We start from the raw sequence: 25066 nt of genomic DNA, 5'->3' as shown, positions 1-25066 counted from the left end.
TAGTAAAGCTGTCTTCAGTTTGGCGTTTGTTCCCCAGAATTCCAGAGATTATGAAGAGAAGTATTGAGAGACTCTGTCTTTCTGACCTCAAAATTTCACAGGAATTGTGGCTACAGCCATGAAATAAAGAAGCAACTGCTATGCGGGGAAAGGATCCTGATAGTCTAGACCAGGGGTGTCAAACTGCCGACCTAGGGGCCGGATGTGTCAAAAGGAAACCACTCCGATACGTCACGCGACATCAAGTGACATTGCGAGTATGACATGTCTGGTCTAGACAAAATATTAAAAGATACAGATATCACATAAAAAAATATACAGTATTGGCAATGTTGTGGTTTTTGGAGTTCCATCTTGTAAAATAATCCCTGAATTTAAATAAATTGTGATGCTGAAGAAAATTATCCAGAATCTGTTGACCAAAATAAGAACAAAAGTTTCATGCTAAAGGAAATACAACCACATTGTTTTTTGAAAACACTAATTTTAAAACTCAGGTTTAAATAATTTTGGCATTATAATGCAAAGGCAAGACTATTGGAGAAGATGCTTCTATTGGAAAAATGAAATGCAATCAAAAATGTCTGCAGATATTATCATATCACAGAAGCATGAGCTTACAGGGACTCAAAGAGACTGTTACTAGCAAAAACAATGTAGCCCAGCTGATAGATCATAAAGAGTCACAAACAGCAACAAGAACAGGAACAAGAACATGTTGCTATAATAATCTGGAATTCAGCCATCAAAATTATGGTATATCAGTGCAGCATTGCCCGGATTACTTAATTACTTAATTCTAGATCTATTGTAAATTCTGAGTTTTCTCAAGGGCATCTACAAATAGACCACATTACAATAATCTAATATACAAATTGTATTCATACTCTTTAAGTGCTGCAGAATGATTGGCTTTTACTGCAATGTCAGTTGCAATAGCCAATTTGAATACAGATACCAACCTACTTCATCAAAGGAGGCAGAAATTTAGTGAAAGAAAAAAGCTCCTTGTGGCAATGTGCCTCATGGGAAAAAGTAGGAGAATAATCAAACATGTCACCCACATACTGCAGCAAAAGGCTATTTAGCTGTCCTCCAAACTCATAATGGTGCATGAAAAATTGTTGTGGCACGTCAAGAGATAAAAATACAGTAAAATAGTATGATCCCATTATTTTAGACTGAACCCCTCCTTTTTCCTAGATGGTATCAGTGTGATGTCTGAGTCACTGCTATGTCTGTTAATGAAAAAAAATTCCATAATCTGAAAACAAGCAATAACTTTCATACCAATCAGCGATGTTGTTTCTGGCAAGTCCCTGCACTGCAATTGATTTTTCCTCCCCTGGAGCACAATTGCAGCGCAAGCAAATTGTACATCTGTCTTGCATCTAAATTGTCACTGCATCTCACTAGATAATCATATAACTGTAAGGCTGGAAGAGACCCATCTTGTCCAAGCCATGATCTATAGCACCCAGAAGATTGTCGATGCACATTAAATCTTGTTTCTTTTCAATCTATGTAGCTGCTCTTAATTAATCAAAACTCTAAGCAAATAGTAGGATTGAATGTGAGCCCAAATTATTATTTATACTGTGAGAATACAGGCTGCTCCAATTCTGAGAGATCCCAAGCTGTCAGAAAGCTATTTTCGAGCTGTGGCGCACTCCGACCCTCTGGTTTCCACCTGCTTTCCTGGGGGAAGGGGAGGGCAAATACCTGAGTTCAGGCTGATTTATTTGAATGCCAGGTCTGTTGTGAATAAAGCTCCCCTCATCCGTGATTTGATCGAGGAGGAAGACGCAGACCTGGCATGCATTATGGAGACTTGGTTAGGCGCAGATGGAGGAGTCCCTCTGATTGATTTATGCCCTCCAGGTTTCCATGTGCTGCATCAGCCTCGGGCTCAGGGTAGGGGCGGCAGGTTGGCGGTTGTTATTAAGGAGGCACTTTGTCCGCAGGAGGCCACTGCCCCTCAGATAGGTGGATGTGAGTCCCTCCTCTTAAGGTGGGGCCCTGGTGGTCAGTTGGGCCTGTTGCTCATGTACCTTTCTCACAGCTGCATGGCAACGGCTCTGCCCGGGTTACTCGATGCTCTCTCGGGATTGGCGGTGGAATTTCCCAGACTTTTGGTGCTAGGGGATTTTAACCTACCTTCCCTGGGGGGGTGTCAGGGTGGCCCGAGAGTTCGTGGCTTCCATGATGGCCATGGACCTGACCCAGATTATTCAGGGCCTGACCCATGAGGGGGGAAACATGCCCGACCTTATTTTTATCTCCGGGCAGTGGCTTAATGATCTGGGTGGGGTTTCTCCATCTGTACAGCCCCTTTCATGGACAGATCATCATCTCCTGTGGCTGGGCCTCCGTCATGCCTCTCTCCCCTCCTGTTCAACATCTATATGAAGCCACTGGGCGAGATCATACGTGGTTTTGGAGTGAGGTATCATCAATATGCTGATACCCAGCTTTTCATCTCCACTTCGAACCAACCCAGTGATGCCCTTGATGTGATGTCCCATTGCCTGGAAGCGGTACGAATCTGGATGGGGAAGAACAAGCTCCAACTCAACCCAGCCAAGACCAAGTGGCTCTACGTATCGGCATCTCGTGTTGTCCAAGATTTACCATCTTTGGTTATGGGGGAGAGGTGTTGCCTCCCGTTGATAGGGCGTGCAACTTAGGTGTCCTCCTGGATGCACGACTCGATTTGGAACATCATATAGGAGTCATGGCCAGGGGAGCATTTGCCCAGGTTTGCCTGGTGCACCATTGCGCCCCTATCTGGACCGAGATGCCTTATGTACGGTCACTCATGCACCTGTCACCTCCTGTATAGATTACTGCAACGCTCTCTACATGGGGCTGCCCTTGAAGACCATCCGGAGGCTTCAGCTGGTGCAGAATGCGGCCACGCGGGTTGTGATGGGAGCATCCCGATACTCCCATATTACATCCCTCCTGCGTGGGCTGCATTGGTTGCCGGTTGCCCTTCGGGTGAGGTTCAAGGTGCTGGTTCTTACCTATAAAGCACTACATGGCTTAGGTCTGGGATATTTACAGGACCGTCTGCTGCCAGGAACGACTTCCCATCGCCCTGTGCGCTCACACAGAGAGGGTCTCCTCAGGGTGCCGTCGGCCAGACAATGTTGGCTGGCGACCCCCAGGGGGGAGGGCCTTCTCTGTTGGGGTGCCTGCCCTTTGGAACCAGCTCCCCCGAGAACTTCAGATGGCCCCAGATCTCTGGTCCTTTCATCGTGACCTAAAGACATACTTTTTCCAATTGGCCGACCTGGACTGAAGACGGGGGTTTTAATTTTGTTTTTAATTTTTATTGATTTTTAGTGGGGCTTTGTAAATTTAATCTCTTTTAAATATTTGTATTCATTGTTCTATTGTTGTTTTATTGTTGTTAGCCGCCCTGAGTCCTTCGGGAGATAGGGCGGCATATAAGTCCCATAATTAAATTAAATTAAATTAAATTTTTCCTTGAAGTGAATTAATTAGTAGGAGATACATTTAACTCAATAAGCTATAATTCAGAGCAATACAAGGAAAATCCTGTAACTTTTTAAAGGTCATCCATTTATCAGATTGCTGGACAAGCTATTTCAATATTTTTCTGACATATACTTTTACAAAATCATTATGACTATTTATTATGGGCATGGCAGTAGAAAGTGTACAGCTATTGGCTAGAAACCAGAGGACTGTCTATTTAGCTAGCTCCATTAGTAGACAGATAGGGACGTGGTGGCTCAGTGGGTTAGGACGCTGAGCTTGTTGATCAGAAGGTCGGCAGTTTGGCGGGTCGAATCCCGAGTGCCGCGTAACAGAGTGAGCGCCTGTTACTCGTCCCAGCTTCTGCCAACCTAGCAGTTCGAAAGCACGTAAAAATGCAAGTAGAAAAATAGGGACCACTATGGTGGGAAGGTAACAGCGTTCCGTGCGCCTTTGGCGTCTAGTCATGCCGGCCACATGACCACGGAGACATCCTCGGACAAGCGCTGGCTCTTCGGCTTTGAAACGGAGATGAGCACCGGCCCCTAGAGTCGGAAACGACTAGCACGCATGTGCGGGGGAACCTTTACCTTTACCTTATTAGTAGACAGAATAAGAGTATAACAGAGTTGGAAGGGACCCTGGAATTCTTCTAGTTAGAAGACTAGAAGTTGCTTGCATCTGGAGACAAAAGAAAGATATTTGTAAAGAAAAAAAGAAACAAAAAATATGTTTTAATTGCCCAAAACAAATGTTTTTTAATCATATTTTTGAGACTTCTTAAATGTTATCATCATCCAGGAATTTCATCATTTTTTACAAATGCTTTACTTCAAAATAATTATTTTTAATTCATCCACATCAAACGTCAAAGAAGGAAGACTGAAGTTTGATGTGTACTACAATACTGAAGATGAAACAGGACTTGGACTGAGGAGTGGAATATGGTCCATTTGTTGAGATGGACAGATAGAAGAAAGTTACTTAGGAAAGAAGGGGTGATGAAGTGATGGATGGATTCTTGAAAAAAACAATACTAAATAACATGGGGAATTGTAAAACAGGCAGAAATGAAAGGCAATATTCTGAAAACTTCTGGTTGCTACTTTCTCATTCTACCAGGTAATGATCAAGTTATCACATAAAATTCTAGGAAGAGGCAATCCCTGTTCTACTTTGCTCACACAATAAGAGAGCCCAGTTTCAGAACAATACAGTATAAGTAGTTTTGATATATACATTTTGTATAACCATTATCTCCAAGATACACTTGGGTACACTTGCCTCGTAATATCACACATCACAATGTATTCCACATTGGGTTGGCTGTTGTCATTATTAATCCTTTGCTTAGAACACTACATCAATATGGGACTTGGTAGAAGGGATAGAAGCAAGAAAAGAAGAGCACTAAAAAGGGAGTATCAGTGCCCCATCAAATAGGTGAGTGTTTAAAATGTGGACAATAAAAAGCTATATTCGTATCAGCCTCTTAATTGTAACAACTCATTCCTCTTGTCTTCTTGCCTTTGTCATGTCCTTGTTTCTTTGTATATATGTGCATTGAACATCAACAGATGTGGAAGATTTCACAGATTGTTGTTGTTAGTTGCGAAGTCGTGTCCGACCCATCGCGACCCTATGGACAACGTTCCTCCAGGCCTTCCTGTCCTCTACCATCTTCTGGAGTCCATTTAAGCTCACGCCTACTGCTTCAGTGACTCCATCCAGCCACCTCATTCTCTGTCGTCCCCTTCTTCTACTGCCCTCAATCTTTCCCAGCATTAGGCTCTTCTCCAGTGAGTCCTTCCTTCTCATTAGGTGGCCAAAGTATTTGAGTTTTAGCTTCAGGATCTGGCCTTCTAAAGAGCAGTCAGGGTTGATCTCCTCTAGGACTGACCGGTTTGATCGCCTTGCAGTCCAAGGGACTCGCAGGAGTCTTCTCCAGCACCAGAGTTCAAAGGCCTCAATTCTTTTGCGCTCAGCCTTTCTTATGGTCCAACTTTCACTGCCATACATTGCAACTGGGAAGACCATAGCCTTGACTATACGCACTTTTGTTGACAGGGTGATGTCTCTGCTTTTTAGTTTTTATTTCACAGATAAGAGAGACATATTGAATATGTCTCTTAAGTGTAGTGATGGATCGTTGTTCATTATGACTACTAGTTGGAACAAAACTGTGACTGATGAATTCATTTAGCCTTTGATGAGTCACTGGAGGGACACCAGCTTTCAAGCTCTACTCAGTAGTTGCAATTTGCTTTCTAGGTCATTGTTTATAGAGACTTCAGTTTATATGTGGCTTCTAGTAAGCTTTTTTAAATACACTGATATTTGCTTGTAAATAAATATGGATAAGATTATATATGGCGTACCTTTTAACTTCAATATACTATTCCAAGTATTTTCACAAAAGGGTTTTCATTGGGTATACCAGAAAGTTTTTACACATCTCCTTTCCAAAAAGGAAGTCTGCATTGCATCAAATAAACTCAGCAAAGACTACCTTATTTACAATATCCTAGGCAATTTTCTTAGTTGTTGCTATAAGAACTGCTGCATCAGGCATTACAAAGATGCATTGCCTATCCCCAAAGATTTCATCCTTACCAATATTGATAGGCTGACAATAACAGGGAAATAATTTGCAGCAATACAGCTTCAAATACCAGATGGGATAGAGAAAAAGTGTGCACAAAAATATCCGTACATATAAACAGTGTCATCCAATCCTGTCAACCCAGATTGAAATCTATATGAATTTACAATTTAAATGAAATTTGGGTGATGGCAGTTGTTTGTCCAAAATCAAGAATCTATATTTCAGTAAAAACTAAATATCACTTTTGCTTGATGCCATAAAATAAATAAAATAATATTTCCTACATTACCATTTCCACAATATTACGTACAAAACATTATATACCATATTAGTATTCAATATATTAACATTTTGGTTCTAATAAGAAACTTCTGCACATGAGCTTTGAAGCATTCTCTCCTGTATCTTAAGAATGACAAAGCAACTTCACTATGTTGTTTGAAGAAACATCTTAAATCACCAACATGATTACTTTTAAAGTTTATGGTAGGGTAGAAGTTCATCAAACCTCAGGGGGAAGGATGTTCCATAGGGCAGGGGCTGCTGTGGAAAAGGCACACTTCCTAGCTCTCACAAGATGGTAACGTTTAAAGGAATGAACTATCAAGCCTGATAGGATGGGTAAGTATCCTTAGGGAAAGGTGGTTTGCACAGATAACATTTGTGGGGGGCAGCTCTTATGGAGTTACTGTCCATAATGCTGGAGCCATAAGTTGACAAAAAGAGTATGTATATCTATCTGGTTATGCGGCTCGGGAGGAGACACGAGGCTGGCTCCAGGCAGTGATAACTGCTTCTTTGAGGGAGGGTAGTTTTCCCGCCGCCTTGAAGGAGGCGGTGGTGAGACCCCTCCTCAAGAAGCCTGCCCTGGACCCAGCTGTTTTAAACAACTATCGTCCGGTCTCCAACCTTCGCTTTCTTGCGAAGGTTGTTGAGAGCGTGGTGGCGCATCAGCTCCCTTTGTTCCTGGAGGAAGCTGATTATCTGGACCCATATCAATCGGGCTTCAGGCCCGGGTACAGCACGGAGACGGCATTGGTCGCGCTGGTGAATGATCTCTGGCAGGCTAGGGACAGGGGTTGCTCCTCTGTCCTAGTCCTATTAGACCTCTCAGCGGCTTTCAATACCATCAACCATGGTATCTTACTGCGGCGTCTCAGGGGGTTGGGAGTGGGAGGCACTGTTTTGCAGTGGTTCTCCTCCTACCTCCTGGGCTGTTCGCAGTCGGTGTTGGCAGGAGGGCAGAGGTCGGCCTCAAGGCCTCTTGTTTGTGGAGTTCCTCAGGGGTCGGTCCTCTCGCCTCTCCTATTCAACATCTATATGAAGCCACTGGGTGAGATCATTCGTGGTTTTGGGGTCGGGTATCATCAGTATGCTGATGATACCCAGCTTTTCATCTCCACCCCAAACCACCCCAGTGATGCCCTCGATGTGATGTCTCGTTGCCTGGAGGCGGTTCGGGTCTGGATGGGGAGGAACAGGCTTCGGCTCAATCCCGACAAGACTGAGTGGTTGTACATACCGGCATCTCAGGAAATTCAGGTTATTCCATCTTTAACCATGGGGGGTGAGGTATTACCCCCCGTAGATAGGGCTCGCAACTTGGGTGTCCTCCTGGATTCACAGCTCTCCTTGGAAGATCATATAGGAGCTGTGACTAGGGGGGCCTTTGCCCAGGTTCACCTGGTGTGCCAGTTGCGACCCTATCTGGACCGGGATGCCTTGCGTACAGTCACTCATGTGCTCGTGACCTCTCGTTTAGACTACTGCAATGCTCTCTACATGGGGCTGCCCTTGAGGACCACTTGGAGGCTTCAACTGGTGCAGAATACGGCCGTGCGAGTTGTGTTGAGGGTCTCCCGATACTCCCTTGTAACACCTCTACTCCGCGAGCTGCATTGGCTTCCAGTTGCCCTCCGGGTGAGATTCAAGGTGCTGGTGATGACCTATAAAGCCCTAAATGGCATGGGTTCGGATTACTTACGGGAGCACCTGCTGCCGGCGTCAACTTCCCTTCGTCCAGTGCGCTCCCACAGAGAGGGCCTCCTCAGGGTGCCGTCGGTCAGAGAGTGTCGGCTGGCGACCCCCAGGGGGAGGGCGTTCTCTGTGGGTGCACCAGACCTTTGGAATCATTTACCGGTTGAGCTCTGGACGGCTCCTGACCTTCGCTCCTTCCGCCGTGTCCTGAAAACTCACCTATTTGAACAAGCCGGCCCGGTCTGATGGGTTTGGGGTATTTTAATTGTAATTTTTAATTAACTTTTATTGTAATTGGGCTTTTTTATTTAATTCTTATCTTAACTTTTGTATATTGTATTTTTATTGTATTTTATCACCCTGTACACCGCCCTGAGTCCTTCGGGAGAAGGGCGGTATAGAAATTAAATTAATAAATAAATAAATAATAAGATCCAGTTCATCCCAAACAATGGGCGAATTAGATCATTGTCAAGACTAGGTCAAAAGTAACAAATTGTGTGGAAAAAAATGTCAGGATAACTTTTTAAAAAGTATAGCCAGTTTATTTGATAGAATAGTGAAATAAAAAAAAAATTCCACACTAAATAGGGATCATTCAGTAAAAAGGGAGAAAAAGCATAAACAGTTCGTAATGATTAAATTAACTAAGCATAAACAAAAGAATCCTACTTAACAGGAAAAAGATTCATATAATATGTACAAATATCCAGTGCTTTTTTTTTGCCATAGAATGCACCAAAACAGAGTTCCGGCACCATTTTTCGACAGATTTTCCAAGTTTTAAAAGTAATTTTTGAAAATTTGATGTTTGGTGTAAAAGTGTGACCCCAAAATTTAAAAATGAAAAAAAAAAAGCTAATTACTTCTCAGTCACCAAACCTGCTAAGATCTGAATATATAATTATTTTAATAAAAGATTAACAAGATATGAGTTCTGGCACCTTTTTTCTTACAAAAAAAGCACTGCAAATATCTAAATATAACTCTTAAATTTAGCATTAAATGTAGATTATATAGCATTGTATTGTATACTATTACCTGTAGAATAGAGTTTTCCAAAATAGACAACAAATTCATACATTGAATCCATTCCTTAAGCTAAGGAAACTGACTTTCTTTTCAGTTATGTAGTATTATTTATTCTCTTTGCAATAAAACAGACTCAAGAGAGTTAAATGACAAATTCCACATTTTAACAATATAATTCAGTATCACATTAAGCTCCTTAAACATATTTAATTCCCAAAGTTAAATTAACATACAGTACATCTTAATTTGAATCCAAAACAGAAAAGACCAAACCATGTCATTTAAAGAAACCTTCAAATTTCTCACATTACCAGCAGAAGACATAATGTCTTTGTTCACACAGATGTGGCTACCATCTTGTCATCTTGTGATCTTGGCAAAGCTCAGGCTCAAATGAAGAAAAAGGTCCTCTCAAATGTCCTCTTCGGGAAAATCCAGGATTCAGTCTAGATAGGTCAAGACATCCCAGACATGAAACTGCTACCCACGCATAGCACACATAAATCCAGCAACTCCAGATAGTCTAAACCTTCAAACATTTGCACTGAAATTCCTCTGAATTTAGGCTCAACAATATCTAAGTCTAGTACTACTTGTTACAAAACCCATTAAAAATGTTAGAGAACTATTTATATGGAACATCAAATAACCGAGTTGAGGCTTCTACTGTACCTTTTGGAGCTTTTTCTTTTTTTTTAATGACCCTGTAATCCCTTGCATCAGGGTAGAGTCGGGACAACTGAATGGAGCTTTAGTGCTTACTGGCCGGATGCCCTTCCTGACACCTACACGGAGTTCACAGCAGACCAATTACTCATTGAGCCCAGCATGAAAAATACCTGCTGCTACCTAGGATCAAACTCACAGCCTCCTGATTGTGAGGCAAGAGCTCCCCTTCTAGGACACTGCACCCCTCGTATCTTTTGCATCTTACTGAGCCAAATATAATATGGCAAAAAATATAAGTACATTTCTTGTTTCAACTATCTATTTCAACTCTACAGAAAGAGTAATTGTCAATCATCTATGAATTACTGGCTCAGCATGTTTGAGCTTCTAAATCATAAAGCTATAGAAACCACTTTTATTGTTAAACGTATTGGCTTCAATATTCCAACCCATTTTTCGTAGCAACTTTAAATAAGGCCATTGGCTATCAGTATTTAAACCTTTCGGTTTGCAGAACATTGGAGTACTATTAAATGGAATTTTTAAAATTTAAATTTAAATTTAATCCCATTTATATCCCGCCCTTCTCCGAAGACTCAGGGCGGCTTACAATCTAAAGCACAAATCAATGTGCTAAGCAATAGCCTTCATTCTATGTATATGCCTGCTTATTAGGGCTTTCGCCCCCCCCCCCAAGCGGCATTATTACAGAGTGAGGGGAAAAAAGCTAGCCATTTGCTATCATATAATGATCATCCAGATTTTTGGAGATTAGATTTGGTAATCCTATCTTTAAAAAATGGGTTAAGTTAACTTATTTCTGTTAGATGTACCAAAGTGTCGAAATTAGATGAGTGATACACACATCAATATATTTGGAATTATACCACAGTATACTGTAAGTTTCCTCTGTTAAAACCTACCCTGTAAGTACATTTATTTATTTATTTATTTATTATTTTAATCCCATTTATATCCCGCCCTTCTCCGAAGACTCAGGGCGGCTTACAATTTAAGCACAAACCAATGTGCTTAGCAATAGCCTTCATTCTATGTATATGCCTGCTTATTAGGGCTTCCCCCCCCCCTAGTGGCATTATTACAAAGTCAGCTTATTGCCCCCAACAATCTGGGTCCTCATTTTACCTACCTCGGAAGGATGGAAGGCTGAGTCAACCTTGAGCCTGGTGGGATGCGAACCTGCACTAATTGCAGGCAGCTGGTGTTACTTAAGGAGGCATTAGCCCACTGCTCCACCAAGGCTTGTCTTGTATTGTCCCATGGCTTATACCATGTATAAGCCAATCATCAATGCAAATAACATTTGGGGATACTTTGTGTTAACTGCCATGCAGTCAAAATATATAAAACCCTTCTGAGTAACAACCTAACTTCTTTTCATAAGTAACTGCTAAATAATGTGTTACTTTGCTTTTCTAAATGACTCAAAATGCTACACCAGTATTCTGGTTGTATCATCTTTTTTCCTTGAGTCAGCTTTTAGTCTCCAAGTTTCGGCTGGATTCATTTCTTGTAGGACAGAGAGACTGACAATGAGCTGTTGTCTGCTTTTTTTGTGTATAATACATCACTGACAATGATTTAGTTGGGTTGTGAGAAAACAAGTGCATAAAGAGAAGGAAATGTCATTCCCCAAATACTATTTATCCAGAGGACGGTAGCAATGCTAGGGACTACAGAGCTCTCATTTCATGATAATATAGTGAAAAAATACATTTTAATAGGGAAGAAATGTAATGTGTAAGTAAAAAAATCTTGGAACAAATACCGGTATGTAAGAACAGAACCACATGCCACTCACAACTTATTTTAGAATGCTGGGAGGGGAAAAAAGATAAATTCCAGAGAATATTAATTGTGGCTCCCATCAAAACCAGTAAGAGACTTTAAATATTACAGTGTTTTAAAATTGTATGGTGAGAAATTCTTCTTTTTCTTATCCATTATTCTGAATGCTTCTGGAAACATTTCTTTGTTACACTATTACTGCTTTAGGGTATTGCATCCATTTCTGTAGAAATACTTCTCTTATGCCTGAAGTGCGAAATGTAAAATATTTGCTCAAAATTTCTGAGAGGCACTAGAGATTTAGTGACAGACAAATGAAAGCTCATACACAGATACACATATTGAATGTGGAATGTCTTATCAGGAGACAAAAAGGGTTAAAATAACTTGGATTTTTAAAGCAACACCCATATAATAACTTCATTGCAATAAGAATGTTTACAGAATAAAAATTATTTTTCAGAACTTTAATGGTGTTTTACTGTACCACTTTCCAGTACATTTGCATCTGTTTAGTAACTACTAAATATGGTAAAACATTCTTTCTTTATTCTGGCATTTCCCACAACTTTTGTTGTATGATTTGTCAAGTTGTAGCCTGGTGTAACTTTTTTTTTAACCTAGTTCTTCCCATTGTTCCACTGTTATACGTTCTTTTGTATCCATTTTATCATACAATTTTAAATTCGTTCTGCCTCACTGTCATACCTGAGTAACAATTTTAAATATATTCTAATACATAATCTTGATTCCGCATGTTTCAAATTCCGTCATTTTTCCCAGGGCTCCTCTTTCTCTGAAATCACTTTTTATTTTCCAGTTATGTACAAGAACGTTAACCATGATATATTCCTTCATTGATTAAGGAGTACTTGCTGTGTTTTTAGTCTGTTCCTTGAGTCCAGATGTATCATATTGAGACATGTGCTCAAATCTTGCTTACTGTAAGTGTCCTTGAAAAAAAACACGCTAATGTCATGTCAATGCTATTTCTATGCTGAGCCAAGGATAGGTGGATTCCACTTTAATGTGGCCATCTGGCTATGTCCTAAGTGCAGATTTCGTCAGGTTTAAATGATTGTGAGGTTTGTGTTTTCCCCCTTCCATTAAGAATGAAGAATGAATGGTCAACTATGGATCAAACTAAAGTACATGTCATTGTTTTTATAATGCCTGAATAGTAAAGCCCGTTGTATAATTAAATTCCAGAAAATTGATTTCCTATCATTTACCTGACAGTCTTTTCCAAGATTAAAATGCAGCAGTATTTTGTGCTCACCACTGCATTTAAGGAAAAGGGGGGAGATCAGGAGAGAGTCCAGTATACGAACTGCAGAGAGCTCCAAGTAACATAATAAATAAGGACATCTACTGTTTTAGTAATTATGATTAGAGCAATTCCAGCACATATCCAAATTCATCATCCTACCTTTTCAGTTTTTAAGTATTAGCTCTTTTTAATTTTACTGCAGACTAGAATTGTCAAATGAGCCTGAAATCCTGAATTTTCCAAAGGGAGATTCTGATTGCAATAAATGAGTGCCACGACCTTACAATAAGGTAGGGCAACACATTGCCCAACATATTTGTTGTTGTTGTTGTTCTCTCACACATATTTTGGGGATCTGTTTAAAATGCTGAGTGTCTTGTTCACTAGAGGTTTTTGGGATCATCTATAAATTTTCAGGAGAAATAGTTAAGTATCTGTGACAACACAATTGGAAAAATATGTGCCTGAGATTCTTCTGAGATTTGGATGTATGGTCAACTTCATAGAATGAATTACTTAAAAAAATTAGGTATTCCCAACTATTTCATATATGAAATCTTGGCAGGTAATGATTGTCAAGATTTCCTTTGTAATCTTCAGATAGGAAGGCACTGCAGAGAGTGGTGAGGATGGCTGAAAAGATCATTGGCAGTTCCCTCCCTTCCATCCAGGACATAGCACAGAAGCGTTGCTTGAGCAGGGTACGTAAGATTATCTGGGACACTTCATGACCTGTTTTCCTTGTTACCTTCTGGGAGGAGGCTCCATGGTGTCCGAAGCAGAACATCCAGATTCAGTCACAGTTTTGTGCCATACAGTATTAACCTTGTGAACTCTAAAGCTTCCTCCTTCCGTTATGTATTCAAGATGGACAGTGATTAATATGTATATGTTGCTTATATGTAAGGGTGTAGGTCATATGTTGTATATGGTATGTTTAAAATGTGTGTTATGTATGTGTACACTTTGAGAGGAAGCAACTAAATTTCATTTTTTTTAATGTGTGCCATTGTGCCCACAGGAAAAAAATGACAATAAAGGTTATCTAATCCAAAAGTCTAGTCTGTCTGTCTGTCTGTCTGTCTGTCTGTCTGTCTATCTATCTATCTATCTATCTATCTATCTATCTATCTATCTATCTATCTATCTATCTATCTATCTCCGGATAAATGATATAAATATAGATATAGATGTAGATATAGACATAGATATAGATATAGATATTCTTTAAGCACCATCTTCCTCATAGGTAAAGGTAAAGGTTCCCCCGCACATGCATGCTAGTCGTTTCCGACTCTAGGGGCCGGTGCTCATCTCCGTTTCAAAGCCGAAGAGCCAGCACTTGTCCAAGGACGTCTCCGTGGTCATGTGGCCGGCATGACTAGACGCCAAAGGCGCACGGAACGCTGTTACCTTCCCACCGTAGTGGTCCCTATTTTTCTACTTGCATTTTTACGTGCTTTCGAACTGCTAGGTTGGCAGAAGCTGGGACGAGTAACAGGTGCTCACTCTGCTACGCGGCACTCGGGATTCGACCCGCCAAACTGCCGACCTTCTGATCGACAAGCTCAGCGTCCTAACCCACTGAGCCACCGCGTCCCTCTATCTTCCTCATAGAGGGGGTCTAATACTGAACACCACAGTCAAGAACTGAATATTATTATAATGAGAACACTACATTTAGTGTATAGTTATCAATTCATACAACTGAATTTGTGCTCAAAATCACCCAATGGAAAGCAGTTAATAGATGAAAAACTGGCCCAATAATTTACTGAGTAGTGGTTTTAAACCAGGTTAGTCTAGTTCCAGTCAAATCACCATGGCTGTAAAAAAAACAAAAAACCTTAAACTATACTTAGCTGTTTTGTCAAGGAGACCTCTGTAACATGTACCTTGTTTTTATACTATGAAACTAAAAGCTACATTCTAAGGATCCAGCCTCAGAATAGGCTGAACTGACCATGAGGTAACAGGACAAGCCCTAAACTGCTATCATTTTAATAGGTCTCCATCAAATTTGTGTAACTTTTTTAAAAGATGCAAAGCCAAAAGTTTAATGATGGCAACAACTGAGGAGCCATGTCTGGAAGGTTCTGAGAGAAATTTTTTACAATGTATTATCCCAGTAGATATTGACAACTCTTATAATTTCAACATAGAGCATACAGAACGGCATTCTGGCACCTTTTTCTGAATGGAACAACCAGTTCCTTCTAAGCTGCCAGTGCGAGTACAGGTCTGGCTGCAGAGTGATTTTGCAGACCCCCAGCAGCCCTATCTGGGCTCTGGAGGCCTGGAAAAGGCCTCTGCTGCCCAGATCTATGGCCGCAGAGCAATTTTGCACCCCCCCCCCAAGTGGCCAGATTGAGCCACAAGAAGGATGCAAAATCGCTCCTTGGCCATGGATCCAGGCTCCAGAGACTTGGAAAAGGCCTCTGGAGCCCAGATTGGGCCACTGGAGGCCGCAAAATCGCTCCATGGGCATAGATCTGGGCTCCAGAGGCATTTTCCTGGCTTCTGGAGTCTGGATCGGGCTGCTGGGGGGCCTCAAAAATCGCTCCGCAGCCATGGATCCAGGCTCTGGAGGCTTGGAAAAGGCCTCCGGAGCCCAGATCGGGCCACAGGGGGGTGATAAATTGCTCTGCAGCCATAGATCCGGGCAGCCCAGATCAGGCTGCGGGCGCTGTAGACACGTCCCCTGGCCTCAGATTGGAGTGGCAGCAGGAACCGTGGCAGAGAGGAGACAGACCTTTTCCTGGTGAGTGATCTGTGCCTTGGAAGCTCCCTAAAGCAGTTTCTTCTCCCCTGCCCCCAGCTCTGTAAATGGCTTTCGACTGGAGCCGGAGCTGTGTGTTAGTTCCGGCACCTTTTTTTTGAGAAAAAAGTACTGCTTATAAATCTAAACTGAGAATCTTAAAATATATTGTCATCTATAATCTAGCAGAAACATCAGAGGATAGTAACTCAGTGGCGGAACTGTAGTATGCATGCAGGAAGTTCTCAGGTGCAGTCTGTAGCATCTTCATGCAGGGCTTGAGAAAGACCTTCTGGGAATCTTGAGACCTGCTATAGCCACCCATCTCAGATATAAATTGATATTTAAAATATTCTAGTATAGCTGAAGTAAAACCCATGTGCACCAAGGGTGATTGGATTAACAGAGTATAATTTTAAGGTTGTGCTTTTTTTATTCTGAAATTGAGATGGCTATTTCAGCATTTACAGGTGGTCCTTGACTTATGACTGGTTGCTTAGCAACCATTTAATCTTATGATGGGCCCCAAAATGTTACTTACAACCTGGATTCAAAGTCAAACAGCTGGCGTCCCCCTTTGTGATCATGTGATCACATTTTAGGTGCTTGGCTACCAGCCTGCATTTAACAGCCATTTCAATGTCCCATGGTCACATGACCTTCATTTAGAACTTTTTTTTTTACCAGAAACTGGCATTTCCCATTTCCAGCAAAAATACCCATTCAGAACAATGGGTTCACTTAATGATTGTGGTGTTTGCTTAAATACAGCAGATTCATTTAATGACTATCATAATTCCTTTAACGAATGCTGCAAGTTATAAAATCAGGTTAATCACAGGATGACCCACTTAACAATTGGTATAACCTCTGGGCTCAATTACAGCTGTAGGTTGAGGACAACCTACATCAAATCATTTCCCTGATTGCAGTGAGGAATTTTATGAAACTTATTTAGCAGCTAAGCTAGAGTCATATAATCTATTTAAAAACAAGGCTATACCATGACATATTCACTCTTATGGAGCAAAAATATCTCCTGTTGTCACTGCTAATTTTGCTAAAATATGAAACTGTTAAAAAAATTGACATGTTTTAGGTTTTGTTTATTATGGTGGATCTCTGGTCAATAGTTGTAATAAAGTTTAGAATTAGAGGGATGATGGCTAATGGACTATCTCAATAAATAGAAACTTCCTATCTTCACATCTGTTGTTACTATTATTTGGTGGTATGACTTTATTGGAAATGCTGTCATGAGTGGCTGGTAATATTTATATTCTATATTTTCCTGTTATACAGAGAGCAAAACATTGTAGCTAGGAGAGAAAAAAAATGGTACTACATATTCATTGTTGTCATTACTTTCCAGAACAACCACATCATATTATATTTTTGTGTATAGCAAATGCCACTTCGTAGGCAATGAAGCTGGATGAAAAAGCCAATTTAGGCACAGCTATTATAGTACCTGCATATAATTTTCACAATGTACTTGAGTGGGAATAGTGAAAATTCTATAATAAGGGATTTTGACCTGGCATTTCCTAATCTAGAGACCCTCTTTAGATTCCAGTTCCTATAACTCCCAGTCTGCATGGCCTAGTTAAAAGAGAAATAAATCTTTGATTCTACAGTAATTTAAATTCAAGTTGTGAGTTAATCTAATCCAGGTGTGTTTCAGCAAATATAAATCAGGACTCAAAACTTCAAAGAAGACTTGTATGACTTGAGGAAAAAAAAACATGGTACAAGATCTGAAACCTGACTCCCTAATATAAAACTAGAAAGTATATTGTGGATTCATGAGAATAGTGGTGAAAAAAGCAGCAGCAAGAGAAATCTTGCGAATTAAATCTGAATGCTTCCAATAACAAAACATGACAATTGTAAATTTAACAAAACAGCATTTCTTGTTCAACTTTTTAGAAGTAGCCTGGAGGCTGATGAGAAAAATGCTGAATCTTGCACAGCATTAGATAAGCAACAATAAGAGCTAGGAAAGAAAATATTGTCTTTATTAGTGTAATAAGGGCATTGCATAATGATTTCCAGAAAGCTGGAAATCAGCTCAGCACTGGGCAAAGTAAAGTTAGCTTTGAGAATTTCATTTTCAAAAACTGAGTTCTAGTAACACTGCAGAGAGTAGATGGCTGTAAAGGAAACAGGCTAGGAGACAGGTGACTGTGAGTTCCAGTTCCACCTTAGGCACAAAGCCAACTGGGTGACCTTGGGTCAGTTACTCTCTCTCAGCTCTAGGAAGAAAGCAGTAGCAAATCTCATCCAAAAATCTTTGTAAGGAAACTACAGGGACTAGTCCATGTAGCAGTCACTGAGAGTCAACACTGACTTGGTCGTACACACACAAAAGAAATACTACAAAGAAACCCAGAGGTATAATTGTGCTTTTGCATTCCATCTGAAGTTCGTTGCTACTGTAAAGATTTTTTTTTAGTGATCATGAATACTGATTTATGGCATGAGAATCCCATCTTTACCTTCTGAAGTGGGGAAAAAATACTGTGGAATATATTACTTTCTCAAGATGACTCAGCATTTTGAATTTTCCCAGCACTTACTTGCTATTCTTAAATTTCATATATTGGTATGACATATTTTGGAGCATTATGGCACCGAAAAATGAAACACAGGGGAAAAAATAGTTAATGGAGCACATTTTAGGCTACCATCTTTCTTCTAGGGAAGAGAGACCATGGCTCAATGGCTTAATGGTGCTGGAGATGGTGTCTGCTCCAACGGTTCAACTCCTAGCACTGTGTGGCAGGAGTTGAGCTCCCATCACTTGCCTCAGCTTCTGTCTACCTTGCAGTTTGAAAGCATGTTCTATGCAAGTGGATAAATAGGTACCACTGTGGTGAGGAGACGAGTTGGTGCTCCATGCGAGCAGTCCAATCATTGCCAGCTGTGAACTTGCAATGCACATTTGTGAAGTGGCTCCGAGGCAAGGTGGGGGGGCGGGGGCTTGGATGATGTTGCAGGATGAGCAGCTTGTCTTTTTTTTCTAGCGCAAAGCTGGCTCGCCCTTTTGTGGCACACTGTGGGAAGCATGCCAGCATGTACCTGAAAAAGCTGATAAACAGGCAGCAATAGGATTCTAGTCTTCTGACTAATATTATAATGCCATATTATTATTATTATTATTATTATTATTATTATTATTATTATTATTATTATTATTATTATTATTGTTGTTGTTGTTGTTGTTGTTGTTGTTATTGATGATGATGATGCATCCTTCAAGCTGACAACATCAAGCACACTGAACTCAACAAAAAAGGTTAGAAGTGAATACATCAAGAGAGTGAAGAATATCTTAAAGTCCAACTCAGTGGAGGAAATACCATCAAGGCAATATACCCCTGGGCAATTCCAGTCATTAGATATGCAGGTGGAATAGCAGACTGGACTCAAACAGAATTAAAAGCCATGGATAGGAATACTAGAAAAATGATGACAATGAATCATGCCCTTCCTCCTTGCAGTGACATTGACAGTCTCTACCTACCAAGGAAAATAGGTGAGTGTGGAATGTTGCAAGTACATCGGATGGTTGAAGAAGAAAAAATGGCTTTGGAAGAATATCTGAAGGACAGTAAAGAAGTTACATTGAAGCTAGTATACCAGGAAGGCTTACTGATTACTGGAGAGATCAAAGTGGCCTACAAGAAAGGCTAAATGAAGAATAGAATGGAGGCTAGGGGAGACATGGCCAATACATGAAAAAATAGGAGGGAAAACAGATAATAACAAGATCTGGCAATGGCTAAGATCAGGAAAGTTAAAGAAAGAGACAGAGGTGCTAATTATGGCTGCACAAGTCTAAACCTTAAGAACAGATACATACAAAGGCAGTATTGAGAAGACAGCAACAGACAGCAAATGCCACCTATGCAAAGAAGCTGAAGAAAGAGTGGACCATCTCATTAGCTGCTGCAAGATGATCAGACAGACTGACTATAAGCAACGGCATGACAAAAGTAGCCACAATGGTGCATTGGAAGAAATATAATTTGCCTGCTAGTAAGAAATGGTGGGATCATAAAATAGAGAAAGTCATAGAAAATGAAGGAGCTACGTTGCTCTGGGAGTTTAGAATTCAAACAGGCAGGCACCTGCCACATAACACCCCAGACTTAACAATTGTTGCTAAGAAAGACAAAAAAAAAGTCTGTATAGGGGACCTGGCATTACTTGGAGACAGCAGAAGAGAAGAGAAGAACTAGAGATCACAAAACACAAAGACCTGCAAATAGAAATAGAATGACTGTGGCAGAAGCAAGCAAAGGTAGTCCTAATAGCAATAAGCATCTTGGGTGCAATCTCAAAACAACTGGAGCACTACTTGAACATCATCAAAATTGACAAATTCACCATCAGTCAATTGCAAAAGGCAGCGTTACTCGGAACAGCTACTATCCTGCAATGATATCTGTAACACCATCAAATATCCACATCTGCCTATCCCAGGTTCTTCGAAAGGACTCAGTAGGTAGACAAAAATGAACATTTGGCTGATTTTGCGATGAACTATAATGTCTTTTAGGAAGTTCAGAGTTAATTATTTTTTTTTGCCCATCTGCCTCCCTTCAGCTATGTTCACAATAAAACTGTGACATAAGTAAGTTAAGCAGCAACATTGTGGTCAAATGTCTCTAAATAAAAAGCTTTGACTTAAAAAAATTAACATTTTAACCAGCATAACAGACATTGTTACCATATTCCAATCTGGGGCCCTCTAGATATATCAAATTATAACTTTTCTCAGACAGGCTGGGAATTATTGGGACTATACTCCAACATGTCTGGACATCCCAACATAAGAAAAACTGTACCATTTTTCCAGACATATAGAGATATTCTAAACTCTGAAGGGAATTTAAAATCTAAACAAGAAATTGAAAATCAGGGTATCAATTTATCATGGTGGGCACATTTACAAATGCAAGCTAGATATGATAAAGATGTTAAACTGTATGGATTTTGTAAGGAGCAAACTTTGATAAGATATTGTTAACTTCAGATGAGAAACTAATTAAGAAAATTTATATTTTTTTATTAACTTTGAAAATAGAAAGCAAACAAGATGGGCAATTTTTTTTGGATACAACATAGAATTAGAAAAATGGCAAAATTTGTGGGAAAGAAATTATAAACTGACAACTTCCTACAAAGAAAATTTATGGGACTTCCGGTGGCGGCGGAGCGCCGGAGACAGCCTTTTCGGGCTGCCCGCGGCTCAGCTGTGTAGATTTCACCCGAAACAGCGCCGATCAGCTGTTCGGGTGAATTTGAAGCCCCCTCCTCGGGAGAAGAGGAGGGGGTGAGGCCCCAGGTAGGGGTTGAGTTCTCCGGGGCCGCCTGAGTTTAAAGCTTGGGCGGCTGAAGGATCGAACTCCCCCGTAGCCTGGGTTGCTCCCAGCTGGTCAGCGTCTCTGCTCCGGATTTCTTGGAGCAGAGCCAGGCGTTTGCGACCACCCCTGCCAGAAGGAAAGACCCTGGAATAAAAGGAGCAGGCAGAGCGGTACAAGAGGAAAAGGTGAAGAGGATCTTTATTTTTACTCTCGAGCTTAATGGATTTTTTAAACTTAAAGTGAAAGTGCGTCACAAGTGAAAGTAAAAGATAGCGGCTAAACCTCCCTCAAAAACCCTTCGGAGTGCTGGAACTTCTCCGGTGCAACAGACATCGTTTGCAAGCCTTGCTTCCTCCTGCTGCATTGACATCGAAGGATTTACAAGATGCCCTTGAAAAACATGCCCAGGTAATTTTAGAAACATTGGGTGATAAATTGGCAAAAATGGAGGAGAGAATAGAAGAGAGGATGGAAGAGAAATTTAGTGCGATGAGGGTAGACATTTTGTCTACAGTGGAAAGTGTGGCTGAATGTGTGCAAGGTTTGGAAGAAAAAGTGGAAGATTTGACTCAAAAAAATGCTGTACTAGAAGTAAAGGTATTGGAGAATGAAGACTTAAGAGACAAAATGGACAGAGAGTTAAGCCTTGTTCAGTTTCACCAGATGCAGTATGCTGTTAGAATCAGAGGCTTAAAAGAAAATATTAAAGAAGATTTAAAGCAGCTGATTTCTGAAGCCCTGGAAGCAGTATTGGGTCAGCCAGCATCTGAAATAAAGGGATGTATGGATAAAGTTTTTCGTGTTAACTCATGGATTGCCAGACAGAGGAAGTTACCTAGAGATGTGGTGGTTTATTTTACAAAGAGAGAAATCAGAGATGAAGTTATTCAAGCTGCCTACGATACTAAAGTAGTGGTTGCTGACCAAGAAGTTTTGGTCTTAAAGGAAATTCCTCCAAAGATTTTAAGGAGAAGAAAGGACTTTGCATTTCTTGTGCAGGAACTTAAGCAACGTGATATAAGGTTCAGATGGGAGATTCCAGTTGGGCTGGTGGCGATGTATGAAGGTAAAAGATACCGCCTGGTTACTGTGGCACAGGCGCGTGATTTCTACAATAATGTTTTAAAAGCAACCCCACTATCACTTTTGGAAGCGGCAAAGGGATTTGGTGAAGAAAAACCTCATGAGGCTGAAGATGGCCAGACAGAGGAGGATGGTGCTGGAAGGGATCAAATTACAACTTTGTTGGCTGATGCTGGAGAGCTAAGGGTGACGCGTGCTGCTTTAAAAAGAGCAAAACAAATAAAAGAACAAGACCAGCAGAAGTTTATGGAACTTTCAAAGCGCACTTACAGCGAGGCAGTGGGAGGAGCGCGGTCCAAAGGCGACAGGGCCATTGGAGAGGTGCTCCAGAAGCTTCGGGGCGACAAGGATGGCGACTAAATTTTTAACTTGGAATGTTAATGGATTAAATTCACCTCAGAAGAGGAAGAAAGTTTTTCAATATTTAAAACAATTTAAGACTGATGTTATATGTTTGCAAGAAACGCATATTAGGGCTATGGACCAAAAGTTTTTACTGAATTCAAGATTGGGTACGCAATTCATTGCCTCTGCAATGAATAAGAAAAACGGAGTGGTTGTTTATGTTAAAAGTGCTATAACAGCGGATTTAATTGAAGCAGATAAGCATGGAAGATACGTAATGATAGATTTGTTGTTAGAAGGTAAAAAAATGCTTTTAGTTGGACTGTATGCTCCTAATCAACAACAACAACAGGCTTACTTTTTTAGCTCACTTCATACAAAGCTTATTCAGTTGGATTACAAATCGTTTATTTTTATGGGGGATTGGAATGGCGTTTTGGACGTACAGATGGATAAGGCTGGTTTTTTTAAGCGTATTCCGTGCCATGCCAGACTGCCTAAGTCTTTTTTTGAAATGAAGGATGATTTGGAATTGCGAGACATTTGGCGTGACACACACCTGCATGAAAAGGATTATACTATTTTTTCTGATAGACATCAATCTTTTTCTAGGATTGACTTCATTTTGCTGACTAACGACTTTTTTCTAGGATTAAGAAGGTAAAGATCTGTGCAAGAGCTATTTCTGACCATAGTCCAGTATGGTTAGAGATTAATAAGGTCAATAGAGATAGGCGCTCGTGGCGCGTAAATGAGAACTTGTTTAGAAATCAGAAAAATGTGGAAGAATGTAAACAACGGATGAAGGATTTTTTTGAAATTAATATGAATAAGGATACTTCTATGGACATGGTTTGGGATGCTAGCAAGGCATATATGAGAGGGGTGCTGATATATATGAATAATAAATACAGACGTACTTTGGAAGCTAGAAGGAAAGAATTGGAGAATGAAATTAAGGAAAAAGAGAAGGCCTTGATTTTGAATCCATTGGATGTGAAGACTAAGGAGGCTATCAAGCTATTAAGAGGACAATTTGATAAATTAATGGCTGATCAAGTGGCAACCAACTTGAGGTTTGCCAGGCATAATACTTTTTGCAATGCTAATAAGCCAGGTAGATGGCTAGCTTATAGACTAAGGAAAAAGCAGAGGGCTTCTAACATAGACAAAATTGAACATAAGGGGAAGGTAGTGTTTCAACAGGATTTTATTAAGGAAGCCTTTGTGGATTTTTTTTCTAAATTATATGCTAAGGAGAAGATTAATGAAAAAGATATTGATGAGTATTTGGAGAATGCTAGCATCCCGGTTCTTACGCAAGTACAAAAAGAGGAGATTAATCAATTGATTACAGAAGAAGAAATATTTACAGCAATTAAGGAGTTGAAGGTCGACAAAGCGCCAGGTACAGATGGTTTGACTGCGGCCTACTACAAAAATTTACAATTAGAGATGGTTAAACCGTTAAAGGAATTGTTCCAGACAATCCAGAGAGGGGGAAAGGTGCCTCCATCTTGGAGAACTGCTTTTATCTCTCTGATTCCGAAGGAAGACCAAGATGCTACTCAAGTAAAAAACTATAGACCGATATCACTATTAAATACAGACTACAAGATATTTGCTAAGGTGCTGGCTAATAGATTGATGAGGGTTCTGCAACGGGTGATTCATGGGGATCAAACTGGGTTTATTAGTGGTAGGCAAATGAAAAATAACGTGAGGCATATAGTTGATGTGTTGGAATTTTTGGAAAGGAACAACCAGATCCCTGCGGCGCTAATTTTTTTAGATGCTGAAAAAGCTTTTGATCAATTGAATTGGCAATTTTTGATGAAAGTTTTAGATAAAATGAATTTTGGGGATAAATTTTTGCAACCAGTTAGGGCATTATATCAAAAACAAACAGCTCGAATAATAGTTAACAATAGTTTGTCAGAAGTATGTAGTATTGAGAAGGGTACAAGGCAAGGGTGCCCGCTATCGCCTTTGTTATTTGTGTTAACATTGGAGATATTATTGGTAAAAATACGAAATTCAGAAAGAATTAAGGGTATACGGATTAGAGATCAGGATTATAGATTGAGAGCGTTTGCAGATGATCTGGTTGTTACAGTGACCCAGCCGGAGAGCTCTGTTGTGGACCTGATGGAGATAATAATGCAATATGGGAAGGTTTCTGGATTTAAAGTTAATGTGCAAAAAACTAAAATTTTGGCCAAAAACATGACAGCATCGCAAAAGGCCCTTTTAGAAGGGTTAACTGGATTTGAGATTGTCAAAAGGGTCAAATATTTGGGGGTGCTTTTGTCGCCCTCTAATACAAAATTATATAAAAATAATTATGAAAAATTATGGGGAAAAATCCAAAAAGAGATGGAGAGTTGGGAAAAATTGCAATTGTCTTTGTTGGGGCGAATCGCAGCAGTAAAAATGAACGTCCTGCCTAAATTCTTGTTTTTATTTCAAATGATACCGATTCTTAAGAAGGATTCTAACTTGGAGGAATGGCAGAGAGGTATCAATAAATTTGTTTGGGCAGGGAAAAGGCCACGAGTCAAACTTAAGATCATGCAGGATACTCGTGAAAGAGGTGGTCTTAAAATGCCTAATCTTAAATTATATTATGAAGCTGCTGCGTT

Source organism: Vipera berus (genome assembly GCF_964194415.1).
Source record: "Vipera berus genome assembly, chromosome: 3".
NCBI lineage: Eukaryota > Metazoa > Chordata > Lepidosauria > Squamata > Viperidae > Vipera > Vipera berus.
Note: the sequence above shows the minus strand (reverse complement) of the source record.